This window comes from Hyperolius riggenbachi, chromosome 2, assembly GCF_040937935.1.
Source record: "Hyperolius riggenbachi isolate aHypRig1 chromosome 2, aHypRig1.pri, whole genome shotgun sequence".
In the NCBI taxonomy this organism is placed as follows: Eukaryota; Metazoa; Chordata; class Amphibia; order Anura; family Hyperoliidae; genus Hyperolius; species Hyperolius riggenbachi.
The window spans coordinates 147,618,183-147,633,869 of NC_090647.1; the positions used below are offsets into that span (position 1 = coordinate 147,618,183).

Below are 15,687 nucleotides of genomic sequence, written 5' to 3' on the forward strand. Positions count from 1 at the left end.
ACAACGCCTGCAGCACCTGGGGTTCACAGCCGGTCTCCCATGCAGCTACTAACCAGGCCTGAAGCCGCTTAGCTTCCGCGATCTGACGAGAGCGGGCGCTTTCGGCTTAGTGTGGCCGCAGGCAACCTCCAGGGCGCCGTTCCGGCGCCTTGAAGGTGAGGCTTCCCACGCGTGCTCATAGCCATTGGGCCTCAAACCCAAAACAATGCCTGCAGCACCTGGGGTTCACAGCCGGTCTCCCATGCAGCTACTAACCAGGCCTGAAGCCGCTTAGCTTCCGCGATCTGACGAGAGCGGGCGCTTTAGGCTTAGTGTGGCCGCAGGCAACCTCCAAGGCGCCGTTCCGGCGCCTTGAAGGTGAGGCTTCCCACGCGTGCTCATAGCCATTGGGCCTCAAACCCAAAACAACGCCTGCAGCACCTGGGGTTCACAGCCGGTCTCCCATGCAGCTACTAACCAGGCCTGAAGCCGCTTAGCTTCCGCGATCTGACGAGAGCGGGCGCTTTCGGCTTAGTGTGGCCGCAGGCAACCTCCAGGGCGCCGTTCCGGCGCCTTGAAGGTGAGGCTTCCCACGCGTGCTCATAGCCATTGGGCCTCAAACCCAAAACAATGCCTGCAGCACCTGGGGTTCACAGCCGGTCTCCCATGCAGCTACTAACCAGGCCTGAAGCCGCTTAGCTTCCGCGATCTGACGAGAGCGGGCGCTTTCGGCTTAGTGTGGCCGCAGGCAACCTCCAAGGCGCCGTTCCGGCGCCTTGAAGGTGAGGCTTCCCACGCGTGCTCATAGCCATTGGGCCTCAAACCCAAAACAACGCCTGCAGCACCTGGGGTTCACAGCCGGTCTCCCATGCAGCTACTAACCAGGCCTGAAGCCGCTTAGCTTCCGCGATCTGACGAGAGCGGGCGCTTTCGGCTTAGTGTGGCCGCAGGCAACCTCCAGGGCGCCGTTCCGGCGCCTTGAAGGTGAGGCTTCCCACGCGTGCTCATAGCCATTGGGCCTCAAACCCAAAACAATGCCTGCAGCACCTGGGGTTCACAGCCGGTTTCCCATGCAGCTACTAACCAGGCCTGAAGCCGCTTAGCTTCCGCGATCTGACGAGAGCGGGCGCTTTCGGCTTAGTGTGGCCGCAGGCAACCTCCAATGCGCCGTTCCGGCGCCTTGAAGGTGAGGCTTCCCACGCGTGCTCATAGCCATTGGGCCTCAAACCCAAAACAACGCCTGCAGCACCTGGGGTTCACAGCCGGTCTCCCATGCAGCTACTAACCAGGCCTGAAGCCGCTTAGCTTCCGCGATCTGACGAGAGCGGGCGCTTTCGGCTTAGTGTGGCCGCAGGCAACCTCCAAGGCGCCGTTCCGGCGCCTTGAAGGTGAGGCTTCCCACGCGTGCTCATAGCCATTGGGCCTCAAACCCAAAACAACGCCTGCAGCACCTGGGGTTCACAGCCGGTCTCCCATGCAGCTACTAACCAGGCCGGAAGCCGCTTAGCTTCCGCGATCTGACGAGAGCGGGCGCTTTCGGCTTAGTGTGGCCGCAGGCAACCTCCAAGGCGCCGTTCCGGCGCCTTGAAGGTGAGGCTTCCCACGCGTGCTCATAGCCATTGGGCCTCAAACCCAAAACAACACCTGCAGCACCTGGGGTTCACAGCCGGTCTCCCATGCAGCTACTAACCAGGCCTGAAGCCGCTTAGCTTCCGCGATCTGACGAGAGCGGGCGCTTTCGGCTTAGTGTGGCCGCAGGCAACCTCCAGGGCGCCGTTCCGGCGCCTTGAAGGTGAGGCTTCCCACGCGTGCTCATAGCCATTGGGCCTCAAACCCAAAACAATGCCTGCAGCACCTGGGGTTCACAGCCAGTCTCCCATGCAGCTACTAACCAGGCCTGAAGCCGCTTAGCTTCCGCGATCTGACGAGAGCGGGCGCTTTCGGCTTAGTGTGGCCGCAGGCAACCTCCAAGGCGCCGTTCCGGCGCCTTGAAGGTGAGGCTTCCCACGCGTGCTCATAGCCATTGGGCCTCAAACCCAAAACAACGCCTGCAGCACCTGGGGTTCACAGCCGGTCTCCCATGCAGCTACTAACCAGGCCTGAAGCCGCTTAGCTTCCGCGATCTGACGAGAGCGGGCGCTTTCGGCTTAGTGTGGCCGCAGGCAACCTCCAGGGCGCCGTTCCGGCGCCTTGAAGGTGAGGCTTCCCACGCGTGCTCATAGCCATTGGGCCTCAAACCCAAAACAATGCCTGCAGCACCTGGGGTTCACAGCCGGTCTCCCATGCAGCTACTAACCAGGCCTGAAGCCGCTTAGCTTCCGCGATCTGACGAGAGCGGGCGCTTTCGGCTTAGTGTGGCCGCAGGCAACCTCCAAGGCGCCGTTCCGGCGCCTTGAAGGTGAGGCTTCCCACGCGTGCTCATAGCCATTGGGCCTCAAACCCAAAACAACGCCTGCAGCACCTGGGGTTCACAGCCGGTCTCCCATGCAGCTACTAACCAGGCCTGAAGCCGCTTAGCTTCCACGATCTGACGAGAGCGGGCGCTTTCGGCTTAGTGTGGCCGCAGGCAACCTCCAGAGCGCCGTTCCGGCGCCTTGAAGGTGAGGCTTCCCACGCGTGCTCATAGCCATTGGGCCTCAAACCCAAAACAATGCCTGCAGCACCTGGGGTTCACAGCCGGTCTCCCATGCTGCTACTAACCAGGCCTGAAGCCGCTTAGCTTCCGCGATCTGACGAGAGCGGGCGCTTTCGGCTTAGTGTGGCCGCAGGCAACCTCCAAGGCGCCGTTCCGGCGCCTTGAAGGTGAGGCTTCCCACGCGTGCTCATAGCCATTGGGCCTCAAACCCAAAACAATGCCTGCAGCACCTGGGGTTCACAGCCGGTCTCCCATGCAGCTACTAACCAGGCCTGAAGCCGCTTAGCTTCCGCGATCTGACGAGAGCGGGCGCTTTCGGCTTAGTGTGGCCGCAGGCAACCTCCAAGGCGCCGTTCCGGCGCCTTGAAGGTGAGGCTTCCCACGCGTGCTCATAGCCATTGGGCCTCAAACCCAAAACAACGCCTGCAGCACCTGGGGTTCACAGCCGGTCTCCCATGCAGCTACTAACCAGGCCTGAAGCCGCTTAGCTTCCACGATCTGACGAGAGCGGGCGCTTTCGGCTTAGTGTGGCCGCAGGCAACCTCCAGGGCGCCGTTCCGGCGCCTTAAAGGTGAGGCTTCCCACGCGTGCTCATAGCCATTGGGCCTCAAACCCAAAACAATGCCTGCAGCACCTGGGGTTCACAGCCGGTCTCCCACGCTGCTACTAACCAGGCCTGAAGCCGCTTAGCTTCCGCGATCTGACGAGAGCGGGCGCTTTCGGCTTAGTGTGGCCGCAGGCAACCTCCAAGGCGCCGTTCCGGCGCCTTGAAGGTGAGGCTTCCCACGCGTGCTCATAGCCATTGGGCCTCAAACCCAAAACAACGCCTGCAGCACCTGGGGTTCACAGCCGGTCTCCCATGCAGCTACTAACCAGGCCTGAAGCCGCTTAGCTTCCGCGATCTGACGAGAGCGGGCGCTTTCGGCTTAGTGTGGCCGCAGGCAACCTCCAGGGCGCCGTTCCGGCGCCTTGAAGGTGAGGCTTCCCACGCGTGCTCATAGCCATTGGGCCTCAAACCCAAAACAATGCCTGCAGCACCTGGGGTTCACAGCCGGTCTCCCATGCAGCTACTAACCAGGCCTGAAGCCGCTTAGCTTCCGCGATCTGACGAGAGCGGGCGCTTTCGGCTTAGTGTGGCCGCAGGCAACCTCTAGGGCGCCGTTCCGGCGCCTTGAAGGTGAGGCTTCCCACGCGTGCTCATAGCCATTGGGCCTCAAACCCAAAACAATGCCTGCAGCACCTGGGGTTCACAGCCGGTCTCCCATGCAGCTACTAACCAGGCCTGAAGCCGCTTAGCTTCCGCGATCTGACGAGAGCGGGCGCTTTCGTCTTAGTGTGGCCGCAGGCAACCTCCAAGGCGCCGTTCCGGCGCCTTGAAGGTGAGGCTTCCCACGCGTGCTCATAGCCATTGGGCCTCAAACCCAAAACAACGCCTGCAGCACCTGGGGTTCACAGCCGGTCTCCCATGCAGCTACTAACCAGGCCTGAAGCCGCTTAGCTTCCGCGATCTGACGAGAGCGGGCGCTTTCGGCTTAGTGTGGCCGCAGGCAACCTTCAGGGCGCCGTTCCGGCGCCTTGAAGGTGAGGCTTCCCACGCGTGCTCATAGCCATTGGGCCTCAAACCCAAAACAATGCCTGCAGCACCTGGGGTTCACAGCCGGTCTCCCATGCAGCTACTAACCAGGCCTGAAGCCGCTTAGCTTCCGCGATCTGACGAGAGCGGGCGCTTTCGGCTTAGTGTGGCCGCAGGCAACCTCCAAGGCGCCGTTCCGGCGCCTTGAAGGTGAGGCTTCCCACGCGTGCTCATAGCCATTGGGCCTCAAACCCAAAACAACGCCTGCAGCACCTGGGGTTCACAGCCGGTCTCCCATGCAGCTACTAACCAGGCCTGAAGCCGCTTAGCTTCCGCGATCTGACGAGAGCGGGCGCTTTCGGCTTAGTGTGGCCGCTGGCAACCTCCAGGGCGCCGTTCCGGCGCCTTGAAGGTGAGGCTTCCCACGCGTGCTCATAGCCATTGGGCCTCAAACCCAAAACAACGCCTGCAGCACCTGGGGTTCACAGCCGGTCTCCCATGGAGCTACTAACCAGGCCTGAAGCCGCTTAGCTTCCGCGATCTGACGAGAGCGGGCGCTTTCGTCTTAGTGTGGCCGCAGGCAACCTCCAAGGCGCCGTTCCGGCGCCTTGAAGGTGAGGCTTCCCACGCGTGCTCATAGCCATTGGGCCTCAAACCCAAAACAACGCCTGCAGCACCTGGGGTTCACAGCCGGTCTCCCATGCAGCTACTAACCAGGCCTGAAGCCGCTTAGCTTCCGCGATCTGACGAGAGCGGGCGCTTTTGGCTTAGTGTGGCCGCAGGCAACCTCCAGGGCGCCGTTCCGGCGCCTTGAAGGTGAGGCTTCCCACGCGTGCTCATAGCCATTGGGCCTCAAACCCAAAACAATGCCTGCAGCACCTGGGGTTCACAGCCGGTCTCCCATGCAGCTACTAACCAGGCCTGAAGCCGCTTAGCTTCCGCGATCTGACGAGAGCGGGCGCTTTCGGCTTAGTGTGGCCGCAGGCAACCTCAAAGGCGCCGTTCCGGCGCCTTGAAGGTGAGGCTTCCCACGCGTGCTCATAGCCATTGGGCCTCAAACCCAAAACAACGCCTGCAGCACCTGGGGTTCACAGCCAGTCTCCCATGCAGCTACTAACCAGGCCTGAAGCCGCTTAGCTTCCGCGATCTGACGAGAGCGGGCGCTTTCGGCTTAGTGTGGCCGCAGGCAACCTCCAAGGCGCCGTTCCGGCGCCTTGAAGGTGAGGCTTCCCACGCGTGCTCATAGCCATTGGGCCTCAAACCCAAAACAACGCCTGCAGCACCTGGGGTTCACAGCCGGTCTCCCATGCAGCTACTAACCAGGCCTGAAGCCGCTTAGCTTCCGCGATCTGACGAGAGCGGGCGCTTTCGGCTTAGTGTGGCCGCAGGCAACCTCCAGGGCGCCGTTCCGGCGCCTTGAAGGTGAGGCTTCCCACGCGTGCTCATAGCCATTGGGCCTCAAACCCAAAACAATGCCTGCAGCACCTGGGGTTCACAGCCGGTCTCCCATGCAGCTACTAACCAGGCCTGAAGCCGCTTAGCTTCCGCGATCTGACGAGAGCAGGCGCTTTCGGCTTAGTGTGGCCGCAGGCAACCTCCAAGGCGCCGTTCCGGCGCCTTGAAGGTGAGGCTTCCCACGCGTGCTCATAGCCATTGGGCCTCAAACCCAAAACAACGCCTGCAGCACCTGGGGTTCACAGCCGGTCTCCCATGCAGCTACTAACCAGGCCTGAAGCCGCTTAGCTTCCACGATCTGACGAGAGCGGGCGCTTTCGGCTTAGTGTGGCCGCAGGCAACCTCCAGGGCGCCGTTCCGGCGCCTTGAAGGTGAGGCTTCCCACGCGTGCTCATAGCCATTGGGCCTCAAACCCAAAACAATGCCTGCAGCACCTGGGGTTCACAGCCAGTCTCCCATGCAGCTACTAACCAGGCCTGAAGCCGCTTAGCTTCCGCGATCTGACGAGAGCGGGCGCTTTCGGCTTAGTGTGGCCGCAGGCAACCTCCAAGGCGCCGTTCCGGCGCCTTGAAGGTGAGGCTTCCCACGCGTGCTCATAGCCATTGGGCCTCAAACCCAAAACAACGCCTGCAGCACCTGGGGTTCACAGCCGGTCTCCCATGCAGCTACTAACCAGGCCTGAAGCCGCTTAGCTTCCGCGATCTGACGAGAGCGGGCGCTTTCGGCTTAGTGTGGCCGCAGGCAACCTCCAGGGCGCCGTTCCGGCGCCTTGAAGGTGAGGCTTCCCACGCGTGCTCATAGCCATTGGGCCTCAAACCCAAAACAATGCCTGCAGCACCTGGGGTTCACAGCCGGTCTCCCATGCAGCTACTAACCAGGCCTGAAGCCGCTTAGCTTCCGCGATCTGACGAGAGCGGGCGCTTTCGGCTTAGTGTGGCCGCAGGCAACCTCCAAGGCGCCGTTCCGGCGCCTTGAAGGTGAGGCTTCCCACGCGTGCTCATAGCCATTGGGCCTCAAACCCAAAACAACGCCTGCAGCACCTGGGGTTCACAGCCGGTCTCCCATGCAGCTACTAACCAGGCCTGAAGCCGCTTAGCTTCCGCGATCTGACGAGAGCGGGCGCTTTCGGCTTAGTGTGGCCGCTGGCAACCTCCAGGGCGCCGTTCCGGCGCCTTGAAGGTGAGGCTTCCCACGCGTGCTCATAGCCATTGGGCCTCAAACCCAAAACAACGCCTGCAGCACCTGGGGTTCACAGCCGGTCTCCCATGCAGCTACTAACCAGGCCTGAAGCCGCTTAGCTTCCGCGATCTGACGAGAGCGGGCGCTTTCGTCTTAGTGTGGCCGCAGGCAACCTCCAAGGCGCCGTTCCGGCGCCTTGAAGGTGAGGCTTCCCACGCGTGCTCATAGCCATTGGGCCTCAAACCCAAAACAACGCCTGCAGCACCTGGGGTTCACAGCCGGTCTCCCATGCAGCTACTAACCAGGCCTGAAGCCGCTTAGCTTCCGCGATCTGACGAGAGCGGGCGCTTTTGGCTTAGTGTGGCCGCAGGCAACCTCCAGGGCGCCGTTCCGGCGCCTTGAAGGTGAGGCTTCCCACGCGTGCTCATAGCCATTGGGCCTCAAACCCAAAACAACACCTGCAGCACCTGGGGTTCACAGCCGGTCTCCCATGCAGCTACTAACCAGGCCTGAAGCCGCTTAGCTTCCGCGATCTGACGAGAGCGGGCGCTTTCGGCTTAGTGTGGCCGCAGGCAACCTCCAGGGCGCCGTTCCGGCGCCTTGAAGGTGAGGCTTCCCACGCGTGCTCATAGCCATTGGGCCTCAAACCCAAAACAATGCCTGCAGCACCTGGGGTTCACAGCCAGTCTCCCATGCAGCTACTAACCAGGCCTGAAGCCGCTTAGCTTCCGCGATCTGACGAGAGCGGGCGCTTTCGGCTTAGTGTGGCCGCAGGCAACCTCCAAGGCGCCGTTCCGGCGCCTTGAAGGTGAGGCTTCCCACGCGTGCTCATAGCCATTGGGCCTCAAACCCAAAACAACGCCTGCAGCACCTGGGGTTCACAGCCGGTCTCCCATGCAGCTACTAACCAGGCCTGAAGCCGCTTAGCTTCCGCGATCTGACGAGAGCGGGCGCTTTCGGCTTAGTGTGGCCGCAGGCAACCTCCAGGGCGCCGTTCCGGCGCCTTGAAGGTGAGGCTTCCCACGCGTGCTCATAGCCATTGGGCCTCAAACCCAAAACAATGCCTGCAGCACCTGGGGTTCACAGCCGGTCTCCCATGCAGCTACTAACCAGGCCTGAAGCCGCTTAGCTTCCGCGATCTGACGAGAGCGGGCGCTTTCGGCTTAGTGTGGCCGCAGGCAACCTCCAAGGCGCCGTTCCGGCGCCTTGAAGGTGAGGCTTCCCACGCGTGCTCATAGCCATTGGGCCTCAAACCCAAAACAACGCCTGCAGCACCTGGGGTTCACAGCCGGTCTCCCATGCAGCTACTAACCAGGCCTGAAGCCGCTTAGCTTCCACGATCTGACGAGAGCGGGCGCTTTCGGCTTAGTGTGGCCGCAGGCAACCTCCAGGGCGCCGTTCCGGCGCCTTGAAGGTGAGGCTTCCCACGCGTGCTCATAGCCATTGGGCCTCAAACCCAAAACAATGCCTGCAGCACCTGGGGTTCACAGCCGGTCTCCCATGCTGCTACTAACCAGGCCTGAAGCTGCTTAGCTTCCGCGATCTGACGAGAGCGGGCGCTTTCGGCTTAGTGTGGCCGCAGGCAACCTCCAAGGCGCCGTTCCGGCGCCTTGAAGGTGAGGCTTCCCACGCGTGCTCATAGCCATTGGGCCTCAAACCCAAAACAATGCCTGCAGCACCTGGGGTTCACAGCCGGTCTCCCATGCAGCTACTAACCAGGCCTGAAGCCGCTTAGCTTCCGCGATCTGACGAGAGCGGGCGCTTTCGGCTTAGTGTGGCCGCAGGCAACCTCCAAGGCGCCGTTCCGGCGCCTTGAAGGTGAGGCTTCCCACGCGTGCTCATAGCCATTGGGCCTCAAACCCAAAACAACGCCTGCAGCACCTGGGGTTCACAGCCGGTCTCCCATGCAGCTACTAACCAGGCCTGAAGCCGCTTAGCTTCCACGATCTGACGAGAGCGGGCGCTTTCGGCTTAGTGTGGCCGCAGGCAACCTCCAGGGCGCCGTTCCGGCGCCTTGAAGGTGAGGCTTCCCACGCGTGCTCATAGCCATTGGGCCTCAAACCCAAAACAATGCCTGCAGCACCTGGGGTTCACAGCCGGTCTCCCATGCTGCTACTAACCAGGCCTGAAGCCGCTTAGCTTCCGCGATCTGACGAGAGCGGGCGCTTTCGGCTTAGTGTGGCCGCAGGCAACCTCCAAGGCGCCGTTCCGGCGCCTTGAAGGTGAGGCTTCCCACGCGTGCTCATAGCCATTGGGCCTCAAACCCAAAACAACGCCTGCAGCACCTGGGGTTCACAGCCGGTCTCCCATGCAGCTACTAACCAGGCCTGAAGCCGCTTAGCTTCCGCGATCTGACGAGAGCGGGCGCTTTCGGCTTAGTGTGGCCGCAGGCAACCTCCAGGGCGCCGTTCCGGCGCCTTGAAGGTGAGGCTTCCCACGCGTGCTCATAGCCATTGGGCCTCAAACCCAAAACAATGCCTGCAGCACCTGGGGTTCACAGCCGGTCTCCCATGCAGCTACTAACCAGGCCTGAAGCCGCTTAGCTTCCGCGATCTGACGAGAGCGGGCGCTTTCGGCTTAGTGTGGCCGCAGGCAACCTCCAAGGTGCCGTTCCGGCGACTTGAAGGTGAGGTTTCCCACGCGTGCTCATAGCCATTGGGCCTCAAACCCAAAACAACACCTGCAGCACCTGGGGATCACAGCCGGTCTCCCATGCAGCTACTAACCAGGCCTGAAGCCGCTTAGCTTCCGCGATCTGACGAGAGCGGGCGCTTTCGGCTTGGTGTGGCCGCAGGCAACCTCCAGGGCGCCGTTCCGGCGCCTTGAAGGTGAGGCTTCCCACGCGTGCTCATAGCCATTGGGCCTCAAACCCAAAACAACGCCTGCAGCACCTGGGGTTCACAGCCAGTCTCCCATGCAGCTACTAACCAGGCCTGAAGCCGCTTAGCTTCCGCGATCTGACGAGAGCGGGCGCTTTCGGCTTAGTGTGGCCACAGGCAACCTCCAGGGCGCCGTTCCGGCGCCTTGAAGGTGAGGCTTCCCACGCGTGCTCATAGCCATTGGGCCTCAAACCCAAAACAACGCCTGCAGCACCTGGGGTTAACAGCCGGTCTCCCATGCAGCTACTAACCAGGCCTGAAGCCGCTTAGCTTCCGCGATCTGACGAGAGCGGGCGCTTTCGGCTTAGTGTGGCCGCAGGCAACCTCCAAGGCGCCGTTCCGGCGCCTTGAAGGTGAGGCTTCCCACGCGTGCTCATAGCCATTGGGCCTCAAACCCAAAACAACGCCTGCAGCACCTGGGGTTCACAGCCGGTCTCCCATGCAGCTACTAACCAGGCCTGAAGCCGCTTAGCTTCCGCGATCTGACGAGAGCGGGCGCTTTCGGCTTAGTGTGGCCGCAGGCAACCTCCAGGGCGCCGTTCCGGCGCCTTGAAGGTGAGGCTTCCCACGCGTGCTCATAGCCATTGGGCCTCAAACCCAAAACAATGCCTGCAGCACCTGGGGTTCACAGCCGGTCTCCCATGCAGCTACTAACCAGGCCTGAAGCCGCTTAGCTTCCGCGATCTGACGAGAGCGGGCGCTTTCGGCTTAGTGTGGCCGCAGGCAACCTCCAAGGCGCCGTTCCGGCGCCTTGAAGGTGAGGCTTCCCACGCGTGCTCATAGCCATTGGGCCTCAAACCCAAAACAACGCCTGCAGCACCTGGGGTTCACAGCCGGTCTCCCATGCAGCTACTAACCAGGCCTGAAGCCGCTTAGCTTCCGCGATCTGACGAGAGCGGGCGCTTTCGGCTTAGTGTGGCCGCAGGCAACCTCCAGGGCGCCGTTCCGGCGCCTTGAAGGTGAGGCTTCCCACGCGTGCTCATAGCCATTGGGCCTCAAACCCAAAACAATGCCTGCAGCACCTGGGGTTCACAGCCGGTCTCCCATGCAGCTACTAACCAGGCCTGAAGCCGCTTAGCTTCCGCGATCTGACGAGAGCGGGCGCTTTCGTCTTAGTGTGGCCGCAGGCAACCTCCAAGGCGCCGTTCCGGCGCCTTGAAGGTGAGGCTTCCCACGCGTGCTCATAGCCATTGGGCCTCAAACCCAAAACAACGCCTGCAGCACCTGGGGTTCACAGCCGGTCTCCCATGCAGCTACTAACCAGGCCTGAAGCCGCTTAGCTTCCGCGATCTGACGAGAGCGGGCGCTTTCGGCTTAGTGTGGCCGCAGGCAACCTCCAGGGCGCCGTTCCGGCGCCTTGAAGGTGAGGCTTCCCACGCGTGCTCATAGCCATTGGGCCTCAAACCCAAAACAATGCCTGCAGCACCTGGGGTTCACAGCCGGTCTCCCATGCAGCTACTAACCAGGCCTGAAGCCGCTTAGCTTCCGCGATCTGACGAGAGCGGGCGCTTTCGGCTTAGTGTGGCCGCAGGCAACCTCCAAGGCGCCGTTCCGGCGCCTTGAAGGTGAGGCTTCCCACGCGTGCTCATAGCCATTGGGCCTCAAACCCAAAACAACGCCTGCAGCACCTGGGGTTCACAGCCGGTCTCCCATGCAGCTACTAACCAGGCCTGAAGCCGCTTAGCTTCCGCGATCTGACGAGAGCGGGCGCTTTCGGCTTAGTGTGGCCGCTGGCAACCTCCAGGGCGCCGTTCCGGCGCCTTGAAGGTGAGGCTTCCCACGCGTGCTCATAGCCATTGGGCCTCAAACCCAAAACAACGCCTGCAGCACCTGGGGTTCACAGCCGGTCTCCCATGGAGCTACTAACCAGGCCTGAAGCCGCTTAGCTTCCGCGATCTGACGAGAGCGGGCGCTTTCGTCTTAGTGTGGCCGCAGGCAACCTCCAAGGCGCCGTTCCGGCGCCTTGAAGGTGAGGCTTCCCACGCGTGCTCATAGCCATTGGGCCTCAAACCCAAAACAACGCCTGCAGCACCTGGGGTTCACAGCCGGTCTCCCATGCAGCTACTAACCAGGCCTGAAGCCGCTTAGCTTCCGCGATCTGACGAGAGCGGGCGCTTTCGGCTTAGTGTGGCCGCAGGCAACCTCCAGGGCGCCGTTCCGGCGCCTTGAAGGTGAGGCTTCCCACGCGTGCTCATAGCCATTGGGCCTCAAACCCAAAACAATGCCTGCAGCACCTGGGGTTCACAGCCGGTCTCCCATGCAGCTACTAACCAGGCCTGAAGCCGCTTAGCTTCCGCGATCTGACGAGAGCGGGCGCTTTCGGCTTAGTGTGGCCGCAGGCAACCTCCAGGGCGCCGTTCCGGCGCCTTGAAGGTGAGGCTTCCCACGCGTGCTCATAGCCATTGGGCCTCAAACCCAAAACAATGCCTGCAGCACCTGGGGTTCACAGCCAGTCTCCCATGCAGCTACTAACCAGGCCTGAAGCCGCTTAGCTTCCGCGATCTGACGAGAGCGGGCGCTTTCGGCTTAGTGTGGCCGCAGGCAACCTCCAAGGCGCCGTTCCGGCGCCTTGAAGGTGAGGCTTCCCACGCGTGCTCATAGCCATTGGGCCTCAAACCCAAAACAACGCCTGCAGCACCTGGGGTTCACAGCCAGTCTCCCATGCAGCTACTAACCAGGCCTGAAGCCGCTTAGCTTCCGCGATCTGACGAGAGCGGGCGCTTTCGGCTTAGTGTGGCCGCAGGCAACCTCCAGGGCGCCGTTCCGGCGCCTTGAAGGTGAGGCTTCCCACGCGTGCTCATAGCCATTGGGCCTCAAACCCAAAACAATGCCTGCAGCACCTGGGGTTCACAGCCGGTCTCCCATGCAGCTACTAACCAGGCCTGAAGCCGCTTAGCTTCCGCGATCTGACGAGAGCGGGCGCTTTCGGCTTAGTGTGGCCGCAGGCAACCTCCAAGGCGCCGTTCCGGCGCCTTGAAGGTGAGGCTTCCCACGCGTGCTCATAGCCATTGGGCCTCAAACCCAAAACAACGCCTGCAGCACCTGGGGTTCACAGCCGGTCTCCCATGCAGCGACTAACCAGGCCTGAAGCCGCTTAGCTTCCACGATCTGACGAGAGCGGGCGCTTTCGGCTTAGTGTGGCCGCAGGCAACCTCCAGGGCGCCGTTCCGGCGCCTTGAAGGTGAGGCTTCCCACGCGTGCTCATAGCCATTGGGCCTCAAACCCAAAACAACGCCTGCAGCACCTGGGGTTCACAGCCGGTCTCCCATGCTGCTACTAACCAGGCCTGAAGCCGCTTAGCTTCCGCGATCTGACGAGAGCGGGCGCTTTCGTCTTAGTGTGGCCGCAGGCAACCTCCAAGGCGCCGTTCCGGCGCCTTGAAGGTGAGGCTTCCCACGCGTGCTCATAGCCATTGGGCCTCAAACCCAAAACAACGCCTGCAGCACCTGGGGTTCACAGCCGGTCTCCCATGCAGCTACTAACCAGGCCTGAAGCCGCTTAGCTTCCGCGATCTGACGAGAGCGGGCGCTTTCGGCTTAGTGTGGCCGCAGGCAACCTCCAAGGCGCCGTTCCGGCGCCTTGAAGGTGAGGCTTCCCACGCGTGCTCATAGCCATTGGGCCTCAAACCCAAAACAACGCCTGCAGCACCTGGGGTTCACAGCCGGTCTCCCATGCAGCTACTAACCAGGCCTGAAGCCGCTTAGCTTCCACGATCTGACGAGAGCGGGCGCTTTCGGCTTAGTGTGGCCGCAGGCAACCTCCAGGGCGCCGTTCCGGCGCCTTGAAGGTGAGGCTTCCCACGCGTGCTCATAGCCATTGGGCCTCAAACCCAAAACAATGCCTGCAGCACCTGGGGTTCACAGCCGGTCTCCCATGCTGCTACTAACCAGGCCTGAAGCCGCTTAGCTTCCGCGATCTGACGAGAGCGGGCGCTTTCGGCTTAGTGTGGCCGCAGGCAACCTCCAAAGCGCCGTTCCGGCGCCTTGAAGGTGAGGCTTCCCACGCGTGCTCATAGCCATTGGGCCTCAAACCCAAAACAACGCCTGCAGCACCTGGGGTTCACAGCCGGTCTCCCATGCAGCTACTAACCAGGCCTGAAGCCGCTTAGCTTCCGCGATCTGACGAGAGCGGGCGCTTTCGGCTTAGTGTGGCCGCAGGCAACCTCCAGGGCGCCGTTCCGGCGCCTTGAAGGTGAGGCTTCCCACGCGTGCTCATAGCCATTGGGCCTCAAACCCAAAACAATGCCTGCAGCACCTGGGGTTCACAGCCGGTCTCCCATGCAGCTACTAACCAGGCCTGAAGCCGCTTAGCTTCCGCGATCTGACGAGAGCGGGCGCTTTCGGCTTAGTGTGGCCGCAGGCAACCTCCAAGGTGCCGTTCCGGCGACTTGAAGGTGAGGCTTCCCACGCGTGCTCATAGCCATTGGGCCTCAAACCCAAAACAACACCTGCAGCACCTGGGGATCACAGCCGGTCTCCCATGCAGCTACTAACCAGGCCTGAAGCCGCTTAGCTTCCGCGATCTGACGAGAGCGGGCGCTTTCGGCTTGGTGTGGCCGCAGGCAACCTCCAGGGCGCCGTTCCGGCGCCTTGAAGGTGAGGCTTCCCACGCGTGCTCATAGCCATTGGGCCTCAAACCCAAAACAATGCCTGCAGCACCTGGGGTTCACAGCCAGTCTCCCATGCAGCTACTAACCAGGCCTGAAGCCGCTTAGCTTCCGCAATCTGACGAGAGCGGGCGCTTTCGGCTTAGTGTGGCCGCAGGCAACCTCCAGGGCGCCGTTCCGGCGCCTTGAAGGTGAGGCTTCCCACGCGTGCTCATAGCCATTGGGCCTCAAACCCAAAACAACGCCTGCAGCACCTGGGGTTAACAGCCGGTCTCCCATGCAGCTACTAACCAGGCCTGAAGCCGCTTAGCTTCCGCGATCTGACGAGAGCGGGCGCTTTCGGCTTAGTGTGGCCGCAGGCAACCTCCAAGGCGCCGTTCCGGCGCCTTGAAGGTGAGGCTTCCCACGCGTGCTCATAGCCATTGGGCCTCAAACCCAAAACAACGCCTGCAGCACCTGGGGTTCACAGCCGGTCTCCCATGCAGCTACTAACCAGGCCTGAAGCCGCTTAGCTTCCGCGATCTGACGAGAGCGGGCGCTTTCGGCTTAGTGTGGCCGCAGGCAACCTCCATGGCGCCGTTCCGGCGCCTTGAAGGTGAGGCTTCCCACGCGTGCTCATAGCCATTGGGCCTCAAACCCAAAACAATGCCTGCAGCACCTGGGGTTCACAGCCGGTCTCCCATGCAGCTACTAACCAGGCCTGAAGCCGCTTAGCTTCCGCGATCTGACGAGAGCGGGCGCTTTCGGCTTAGTGTGGCCGCAGGCAACCTCCAAGGCGCCGTTCCGGCGCCTTGAAGGTGAGGCTTCCCACGCGTGCTCATAGCCATTGGGCCTCAAACCCAAAACAACGCCTGCAGCACCTGGGGTTCACAGCCGGTCTCCCATGCAGCTACTAACCAGGCCTGAAGCCGCTTAGCTTCCGCGATCTGACGAGAGCGGGCGCTTTCGGCTTAGTGTGGCCGCAGGCAACCTCCAGGGCGCCGTTCCGGCGCCTTGAAGGTGAGGCTTCCCACGCGTGCTCATAGCCATTGGGCCTCAAACCCAAAACAATGCCTGCAGCACCTGGGGTTCACAGCCGGTCTCCCATGCAGCTACTAACCAGGCCTGAAGCCGCTTAGCTTCCGCGATCTGACGAGAGCGGGCGCTTTCGTCTTAGTGTGGCCGCAGGCAACCTCCAAGGCGCCGTTCCGGCGCCTTGAAGGTGAGGCTTCCCACGCGTGCTCATAGCCATTGGGCCTCAAACCCAAAACAACGCCTGCAGCACCTGGGGTTCACAGCCGGTCTCCCATGCAGCTACTAACCAGGCCTGAAGCCGCTTAGCTTCCGCGATCTGACGAGAGCGGGCGCTTTCGGCTTAGTGTGGCCGCAGGCAACCTCCAGG

At 62.1% G+C, this 15,687-nt stretch overlaps 44 non-coding genes and 34 pseudogenes across 44 annotated transcripts; all 78 read right to left on the reverse strand.

Annotated features, from left to right (window-relative positions):
- Positions 1 to 4: 4 nt before the first annotated feature.
- Positions 5 to 123, reverse strand: LOC137555332 (5S ribosomal RNA). Its single transcript, XR_011028022.1, has one exon. It is a non-coding gene; the product is annotated as a 5S ribosomal RNA (ribosomal RNA).
- Positions 124 to 206: 83 nt separating this feature from the next.
- Positions 207 to 325, reverse strand: LOC137556851 (5S ribosomal RNA). The gene has a single exon (XR_011029489.1). It is a non-coding gene; the product is annotated as a 5S ribosomal RNA (ribosomal RNA).
- An 83-nt stretch (positions 326 to 408) lies between these two features.
- Positions 409 to 527, reverse strand: LOC137555333 (5S ribosomal RNA). The gene has a single exon (XR_011028023.1). It is a non-coding gene; the product is annotated as a 5S ribosomal RNA (ribosomal RNA).
- Positions 528 to 610: 83 nt separating this feature from the next.
- On the reverse strand, positions 611 to 729 carry LOC137548118 (5S ribosomal RNA). The gene has a single exon (XR_011026670.1). It is a non-coding gene; the product is annotated as a 5S ribosomal RNA (ribosomal RNA).
- An 83-nt stretch (positions 730 to 812) lies between these two features.
- LOC137555334 (5S ribosomal RNA) lies at positions 813 to 931 on the reverse strand. The gene has a single exon (XR_011028024.1). It is a non-coding gene; the product is annotated as a 5S ribosomal RNA (ribosomal RNA).
- An 83-nt stretch (positions 932 to 1,014) lies between these two features.
- LOC137556811 (5S ribosomal RNA) lies at positions 1,015 to 1,133 on the reverse strand. The gene has a single exon (XR_011029449.1). It is a non-coding gene; the product is annotated as a 5S ribosomal RNA (ribosomal RNA).
- An 83-nt stretch (positions 1,134 to 1,216) lies between these two features.
- Positions 1,217 to 1,335, reverse strand: LOC137555335 (5S ribosomal RNA). The gene has a single exon (XR_011028025.1). It is a non-coding gene; the product is annotated as a 5S ribosomal RNA (ribosomal RNA).
- Positions 1,336 to 1,418: 83 nt separating this feature from the next.
- On the reverse strand, positions 1,419 to 1,537 carry LOC137559433 (5S ribosomal RNA; annotated as a pseudogene).
- An 83-nt stretch (positions 1,538 to 1,620) lies between these two features.
- On the reverse strand, positions 1,621 to 1,739 carry LOC137557360 (5S ribosomal RNA; annotated as a pseudogene).
- An 83-nt stretch (positions 1,740 to 1,822) lies between these two features.
- On the reverse strand, positions 1,823 to 1,941 carry LOC137557681 (5S ribosomal RNA; annotated as a pseudogene).
- Positions 1,942 to 2,024: 83 nt separating this feature from the next.
- On the reverse strand, positions 2,025 to 2,143 carry LOC137555336 (5S ribosomal RNA). The gene has a single exon (XR_011028026.1). It is a non-coding gene; the product is annotated as a 5S ribosomal RNA (ribosomal RNA).
- An 83-nt stretch (positions 2,144 to 2,226) lies between these two features.
- On the reverse strand, positions 2,227 to 2,345 carry LOC137548130 (5S ribosomal RNA). Its single transcript, XR_011026672.1, has one exon. It is a non-coding gene; the product is annotated as a 5S ribosomal RNA (ribosomal RNA).
- Positions 2,346 to 2,428: 83 nt separating this feature from the next.
- On the reverse strand, positions 2,429 to 2,547 carry LOC137558648 (5S ribosomal RNA; annotated as a pseudogene).
- An 83-nt stretch (positions 2,548 to 2,630) lies between these two features.
- LOC137549795 (5S ribosomal RNA) lies at positions 2,631 to 2,749 on the reverse strand. Its single transcript, XR_011026855.1, has one exon. It is a non-coding gene; the product is annotated as a 5S ribosomal RNA (ribosomal RNA).
- An 83-nt stretch (positions 2,750 to 2,832) lies between these two features.
- On the reverse strand, positions 2,833 to 2,951 carry LOC137548143 (5S ribosomal RNA). The gene has a single exon (XR_011026673.1). It is a non-coding gene; the product is annotated as a 5S ribosomal RNA (ribosomal RNA).
- An 83-nt stretch (positions 2,952 to 3,034) lies between these two features.
- On the reverse strand, positions 3,035 to 3,153 carry LOC137558649 (5S ribosomal RNA; annotated as a pseudogene).
- An 83-nt stretch (positions 3,154 to 3,236) lies between these two features.
- LOC137555693 (5S ribosomal RNA) lies at positions 3,237 to 3,355 on the reverse strand. Its single transcript, XR_011028367.1, has one exon. It is a non-coding gene; the product is annotated as a 5S ribosomal RNA (ribosomal RNA).
- Positions 3,356 to 3,438: 83 nt separating this feature from the next.
- LOC137555337 (5S ribosomal RNA) lies at positions 3,439 to 3,557 on the reverse strand. The gene has a single exon (XR_011028027.1). It is a non-coding gene; the product is annotated as a 5S ribosomal RNA (ribosomal RNA).
- Positions 3,558 to 3,640: 83 nt separating this feature from the next.
- LOC137548154 (5S ribosomal RNA) lies at positions 3,641 to 3,759 on the reverse strand. Its single transcript, XR_011026674.1, has one exon. It is a non-coding gene; the product is annotated as a 5S ribosomal RNA (ribosomal RNA).
- Positions 3,760 to 3,842: 83 nt separating this feature from the next.
- LOC137558224 (5S ribosomal RNA) lies at positions 3,843 to 3,961 on the reverse strand (annotated as a pseudogene).
- An 83-nt stretch (positions 3,962 to 4,044) lies between these two features.
- Positions 4,045 to 4,163, reverse strand: LOC137555338 (5S ribosomal RNA). The gene has a single exon (XR_011028028.1). It is a non-coding gene; the product is annotated as a 5S ribosomal RNA (ribosomal RNA).
- An 83-nt stretch (positions 4,164 to 4,246) lies between these two features.
- On the reverse strand, positions 4,247 to 4,365 carry LOC137548166 (5S ribosomal RNA). Its single transcript, XR_011026676.1, has one exon. It is a non-coding gene; the product is annotated as a 5S ribosomal RNA (ribosomal RNA).
- Positions 4,366 to 4,448: 83 nt separating this feature from the next.
- LOC137557752 (5S ribosomal RNA) lies at positions 4,449 to 4,567 on the reverse strand (annotated as a pseudogene).
- Positions 4,568 to 4,650: 83 nt separating this feature from the next.
- On the reverse strand, positions 4,651 to 4,769 carry LOC137547663 (5S ribosomal RNA; annotated as a pseudogene).
- An 83-nt stretch (positions 4,770 to 4,852) lies between these two features.
- LOC137558941 (5S ribosomal RNA) lies at positions 4,853 to 4,971 on the reverse strand (annotated as a pseudogene).
- An 83-nt stretch (positions 4,972 to 5,054) lies between these two features.
- LOC137548178 (5S ribosomal RNA) lies at positions 5,055 to 5,173 on the reverse strand. The gene has a single exon (XR_011026677.1). It is a non-coding gene; the product is annotated as a 5S ribosomal RNA (ribosomal RNA).
- An 83-nt stretch (positions 5,174 to 5,256) lies between these two features.
- On the reverse strand, positions 5,257 to 5,375 carry LOC137558384 (5S ribosomal RNA; annotated as a pseudogene).
- An 83-nt stretch (positions 5,376 to 5,458) lies between these two features.
- On the reverse strand, positions 5,459 to 5,577 carry LOC137555339 (5S ribosomal RNA). The gene has a single exon (XR_011028029.1). It is a non-coding gene; the product is annotated as a 5S ribosomal RNA (ribosomal RNA).
- Positions 5,578 to 5,660: 83 nt separating this feature from the next.
- On the reverse strand, positions 5,661 to 5,779 carry LOC137557146 (5S ribosomal RNA; annotated as a pseudogene).
- An 83-nt stretch (positions 5,780 to 5,862) lies between these two features.
- On the reverse strand, positions 5,863 to 5,981 carry LOC137558651 (5S ribosomal RNA; annotated as a pseudogene).
- An 83-nt stretch (positions 5,982 to 6,064) lies between these two features.
- LOC137557682 (5S ribosomal RNA) lies at positions 6,065 to 6,183 on the reverse strand (annotated as a pseudogene).
- An 83-nt stretch (positions 6,184 to 6,266) lies between these two features.
- LOC137555340 (5S ribosomal RNA) lies at positions 6,267 to 6,385 on the reverse strand. Its single transcript, XR_011028030.1, has one exon. It is a non-coding gene; the product is annotated as a 5S ribosomal RNA (ribosomal RNA).
- Positions 6,386 to 6,468: 83 nt separating this feature from the next.
- On the reverse strand, positions 6,469 to 6,587 carry LOC137548189 (5S ribosomal RNA). The gene has a single exon (XR_011026678.1). It is a non-coding gene; the product is annotated as a 5S ribosomal RNA (ribosomal RNA).
- Positions 6,588 to 6,670: 83 nt separating this feature from the next.
- LOC137557753 (5S ribosomal RNA) lies at positions 6,671 to 6,789 on the reverse strand (annotated as a pseudogene).
- Positions 6,790 to 6,872: 83 nt separating this feature from the next.
- On the reverse strand, positions 6,873 to 6,991 carry LOC137558920 (5S ribosomal RNA; annotated as a pseudogene).
- An 83-nt stretch (positions 6,992 to 7,074) lies between these two features.
- LOC137558942 (5S ribosomal RNA) lies at positions 7,075 to 7,193 on the reverse strand (annotated as a pseudogene).
- An 83-nt stretch (positions 7,194 to 7,276) lies between these two features.
- Positions 7,277 to 7,395, reverse strand: LOC137557361 (5S ribosomal RNA; annotated as a pseudogene).
- Positions 7,396 to 7,478: 83 nt separating this feature from the next.
- On the reverse strand, positions 7,479 to 7,597 carry LOC137557683 (5S ribosomal RNA; annotated as a pseudogene).
- An 83-nt stretch (positions 7,598 to 7,680) lies between these two features.
- On the reverse strand, positions 7,681 to 7,799 carry LOC137555342 (5S ribosomal RNA). The gene has a single exon (XR_011028032.1). It is a non-coding gene; the product is annotated as a 5S ribosomal RNA (ribosomal RNA).
- Positions 7,800 to 7,882: 83 nt separating this feature from the next.
- Positions 7,883 to 8,001, reverse strand: LOC137548201 (5S ribosomal RNA). Its single transcript, XR_011026679.1, has one exon. It is a non-coding gene; the product is annotated as a 5S ribosomal RNA (ribosomal RNA).
- Positions 8,002 to 8,084: 83 nt separating this feature from the next.
- Positions 8,085 to 8,203, reverse strand: LOC137558652 (5S ribosomal RNA; annotated as a pseudogene).
- An 83-nt stretch (positions 8,204 to 8,286) lies between these two features.
- On the reverse strand, positions 8,287 to 8,405 carry LOC137557660 (5S ribosomal RNA; annotated as a pseudogene).
- An 83-nt stretch (positions 8,406 to 8,488) lies between these two features.
- LOC137548212 (5S ribosomal RNA) lies at positions 8,489 to 8,607 on the reverse strand. Its single transcript, XR_011026680.1, has one exon. It is a non-coding gene; the product is annotated as a 5S ribosomal RNA (ribosomal RNA).
- An 83-nt stretch (positions 8,608 to 8,690) lies between these two features.
- LOC137558653 (5S ribosomal RNA) lies at positions 8,691 to 8,809 on the reverse strand (annotated as a pseudogene).
- An 83-nt stretch (positions 8,810 to 8,892) lies between these two features.
- LOC137549912 (5S ribosomal RNA) lies at positions 8,893 to 9,011 on the reverse strand. The gene has a single exon (XR_011026866.1). It is a non-coding gene; the product is annotated as a 5S ribosomal RNA (ribosomal RNA).
- Positions 9,012 to 9,094: 83 nt separating this feature from the next.
- On the reverse strand, positions 9,095 to 9,213 carry LOC137555343 (5S ribosomal RNA). The gene has a single exon (XR_011028033.1). It is a non-coding gene; the product is annotated as a 5S ribosomal RNA (ribosomal RNA).
- Positions 9,214 to 9,296: 83 nt separating this feature from the next.
- On the reverse strand, positions 9,297 to 9,415 carry LOC137548223 (5S ribosomal RNA). The gene has a single exon (XR_011026681.1). It is a non-coding gene; the product is annotated as a 5S ribosomal RNA (ribosomal RNA).
- Positions 9,416 to 9,498: 83 nt separating this feature from the next.
- Positions 9,499 to 9,617, reverse strand: LOC137551569 (5S ribosomal RNA; annotated as a pseudogene).
- Positions 9,618 to 9,700: 83 nt separating this feature from the next.
- On the reverse strand, positions 9,701 to 9,819 carry LOC137547632 (5S ribosomal RNA; annotated as a pseudogene).
- An 83-nt stretch (positions 9,820 to 9,902) lies between these two features.
- LOC137556645 (5S ribosomal RNA) lies at positions 9,903 to 10,021 on the reverse strand. Its single transcript, XR_011029286.1, has one exon. It is a non-coding gene; the product is annotated as a 5S ribosomal RNA (ribosomal RNA).
- An 83-nt stretch (positions 10,022 to 10,104) lies between these two features.
- On the reverse strand, positions 10,105 to 10,223 carry LOC137555344 (5S ribosomal RNA). Its single transcript, XR_011028034.1, has one exon. It is a non-coding gene; the product is annotated as a 5S ribosomal RNA (ribosomal RNA).
- An 83-nt stretch (positions 10,224 to 10,306) lies between these two features.
- On the reverse strand, positions 10,307 to 10,425 carry LOC137548235 (5S ribosomal RNA). Its single transcript, XR_011026682.1, has one exon. It is a non-coding gene; the product is annotated as a 5S ribosomal RNA (ribosomal RNA).
- Positions 10,426 to 10,508: 83 nt separating this feature from the next.
- On the reverse strand, positions 10,509 to 10,627 carry LOC137555345 (5S ribosomal RNA). Its single transcript, XR_011028035.1, has one exon. It is a non-coding gene; the product is annotated as a 5S ribosomal RNA (ribosomal RNA).
- Positions 10,628 to 10,710: 83 nt separating this feature from the next.
- Positions 10,711 to 10,829, reverse strand: LOC137558225 (5S ribosomal RNA; annotated as a pseudogene).
- An 83-nt stretch (positions 10,830 to 10,912) lies between these two features.
- On the reverse strand, positions 10,913 to 11,031 carry LOC137555346 (5S ribosomal RNA). Its single transcript, XR_011028036.1, has one exon. It is a non-coding gene; the product is annotated as a 5S ribosomal RNA (ribosomal RNA).
- An 83-nt stretch (positions 11,032 to 11,114) lies between these two features.
- Positions 11,115 to 11,233, reverse strand: LOC137548246 (5S ribosomal RNA). Its single transcript, XR_011026683.1, has one exon. It is a non-coding gene; the product is annotated as a 5S ribosomal RNA (ribosomal RNA).
- An 83-nt stretch (positions 11,234 to 11,316) lies between these two features.
- On the reverse strand, positions 11,317 to 11,435 carry LOC137557755 (5S ribosomal RNA; annotated as a pseudogene).
- Positions 11,436 to 11,518: 83 nt separating this feature from the next.
- LOC137547664 (5S ribosomal RNA) lies at positions 11,519 to 11,637 on the reverse strand (annotated as a pseudogene).
- Positions 11,638 to 11,720: 83 nt separating this feature from the next.
- Positions 11,721 to 11,839, reverse strand: LOC137555347 (5S ribosomal RNA). The gene has a single exon (XR_011028037.1). It is a non-coding gene; the product is annotated as a 5S ribosomal RNA (ribosomal RNA).
- Positions 11,840 to 11,922: 83 nt separating this feature from the next.
- On the reverse strand, positions 11,923 to 12,041 carry LOC137548258 (5S ribosomal RNA). The gene has a single exon (XR_011026684.1). It is a non-coding gene; the product is annotated as a 5S ribosomal RNA (ribosomal RNA).
- Positions 12,042 to 12,124: 83 nt separating this feature from the next.
- On the reverse strand, positions 12,125 to 12,243 carry LOC137557684 (5S ribosomal RNA; annotated as a pseudogene).
- An 83-nt stretch (positions 12,244 to 12,326) lies between these two features.
- LOC137558385 (5S ribosomal RNA) lies at positions 12,327 to 12,445 on the reverse strand (annotated as a pseudogene).
- Positions 12,446 to 12,528: 83 nt separating this feature from the next.
- On the reverse strand, positions 12,529 to 12,647 carry LOC137548269 (5S ribosomal RNA). Its single transcript, XR_011026685.1, has one exon. It is a non-coding gene; the product is annotated as a 5S ribosomal RNA (ribosomal RNA).
- Positions 12,648 to 12,730: 83 nt separating this feature from the next.
- Positions 12,731 to 12,849, reverse strand: LOC137549732 (5S ribosomal RNA; annotated as a pseudogene).
- An 83-nt stretch (positions 12,850 to 12,932) lies between these two features.
- LOC137558292 (5S ribosomal RNA) lies at positions 12,933 to 13,051 on the reverse strand (annotated as a pseudogene).
- An 83-nt stretch (positions 13,052 to 13,134) lies between these two features.
- LOC137555348 (5S ribosomal RNA) lies at positions 13,135 to 13,253 on the reverse strand. Its single transcript, XR_011028038.1, has one exon. It is a non-coding gene; the product is annotated as a 5S ribosomal RNA (ribosomal RNA).
- Positions 13,254 to 13,336: 83 nt separating this feature from the next.
- Positions 13,337 to 13,455, reverse strand: LOC137558654 (5S ribosomal RNA; annotated as a pseudogene).
- Positions 13,456 to 13,538: 83 nt separating this feature from the next.
- Positions 13,539 to 13,657, reverse strand: LOC137550026 (5S ribosomal RNA). The gene has a single exon (XR_011026877.1). It is a non-coding gene; the product is annotated as a 5S ribosomal RNA (ribosomal RNA).
- An 83-nt stretch (positions 13,658 to 13,740) lies between these two features.
- Positions 13,741 to 13,859, reverse strand: LOC137555349 (5S ribosomal RNA). Its single transcript, XR_011028039.1, has one exon. It is a non-coding gene; the product is annotated as a 5S ribosomal RNA (ribosomal RNA).
- Positions 13,860 to 13,942: 83 nt separating this feature from the next.
- On the reverse strand, positions 13,943 to 14,061 carry LOC137548282 (5S ribosomal RNA). The gene has a single exon (XR_011026688.1). It is a non-coding gene; the product is annotated as a 5S ribosomal RNA (ribosomal RNA).
- An 83-nt stretch (positions 14,062 to 14,144) lies between these two features.
- LOC137551570 (5S ribosomal RNA) lies at positions 14,145 to 14,263 on the reverse strand (annotated as a pseudogene).
- Positions 14,264 to 14,346: 83 nt separating this feature from the next.
- On the reverse strand, positions 14,347 to 14,465 carry LOC137548469 (5S ribosomal RNA; annotated as a pseudogene).
- Positions 14,466 to 14,548: 83 nt separating this feature from the next.
- LOC137556646 (5S ribosomal RNA) lies at positions 14,549 to 14,667 on the reverse strand. Its single transcript, XR_011029287.1, has one exon. It is a non-coding gene; the product is annotated as a 5S ribosomal RNA (ribosomal RNA).
- Positions 14,668 to 14,750: 83 nt separating this feature from the next.
- Positions 14,751 to 14,869, reverse strand: LOC137555350 (5S ribosomal RNA). Its single transcript, XR_011028040.1, has one exon. It is a non-coding gene; the product is annotated as a 5S ribosomal RNA (ribosomal RNA).
- Positions 14,870 to 14,952: 83 nt separating this feature from the next.
- LOC137548295 (5S ribosomal RNA) lies at positions 14,953 to 15,071 on the reverse strand. Its single transcript, XR_011026690.1, has one exon. It is a non-coding gene; the product is annotated as a 5S ribosomal RNA (ribosomal RNA).
- An 83-nt stretch (positions 15,072 to 15,154) lies between these two features.
- On the reverse strand, positions 15,155 to 15,273 carry LOC137555351 (5S ribosomal RNA). Its single transcript, XR_011028041.1, has one exon. It is a non-coding gene; the product is annotated as a 5S ribosomal RNA (ribosomal RNA).
- Positions 15,274 to 15,356: 83 nt separating this feature from the next.
- LOC137558226 (5S ribosomal RNA) lies at positions 15,357 to 15,475 on the reverse strand (annotated as a pseudogene).
- Positions 15,476 to 15,558: 83 nt separating this feature from the next.
- Positions 15,559 to 15,677, reverse strand: LOC137555354 (5S ribosomal RNA). The gene has a single exon (XR_011028043.1). It is a non-coding gene; the product is annotated as a 5S ribosomal RNA (ribosomal RNA).
- Between the last annotated feature and the right edge of the window lie 10 nt (positions 15,678 to 15,687).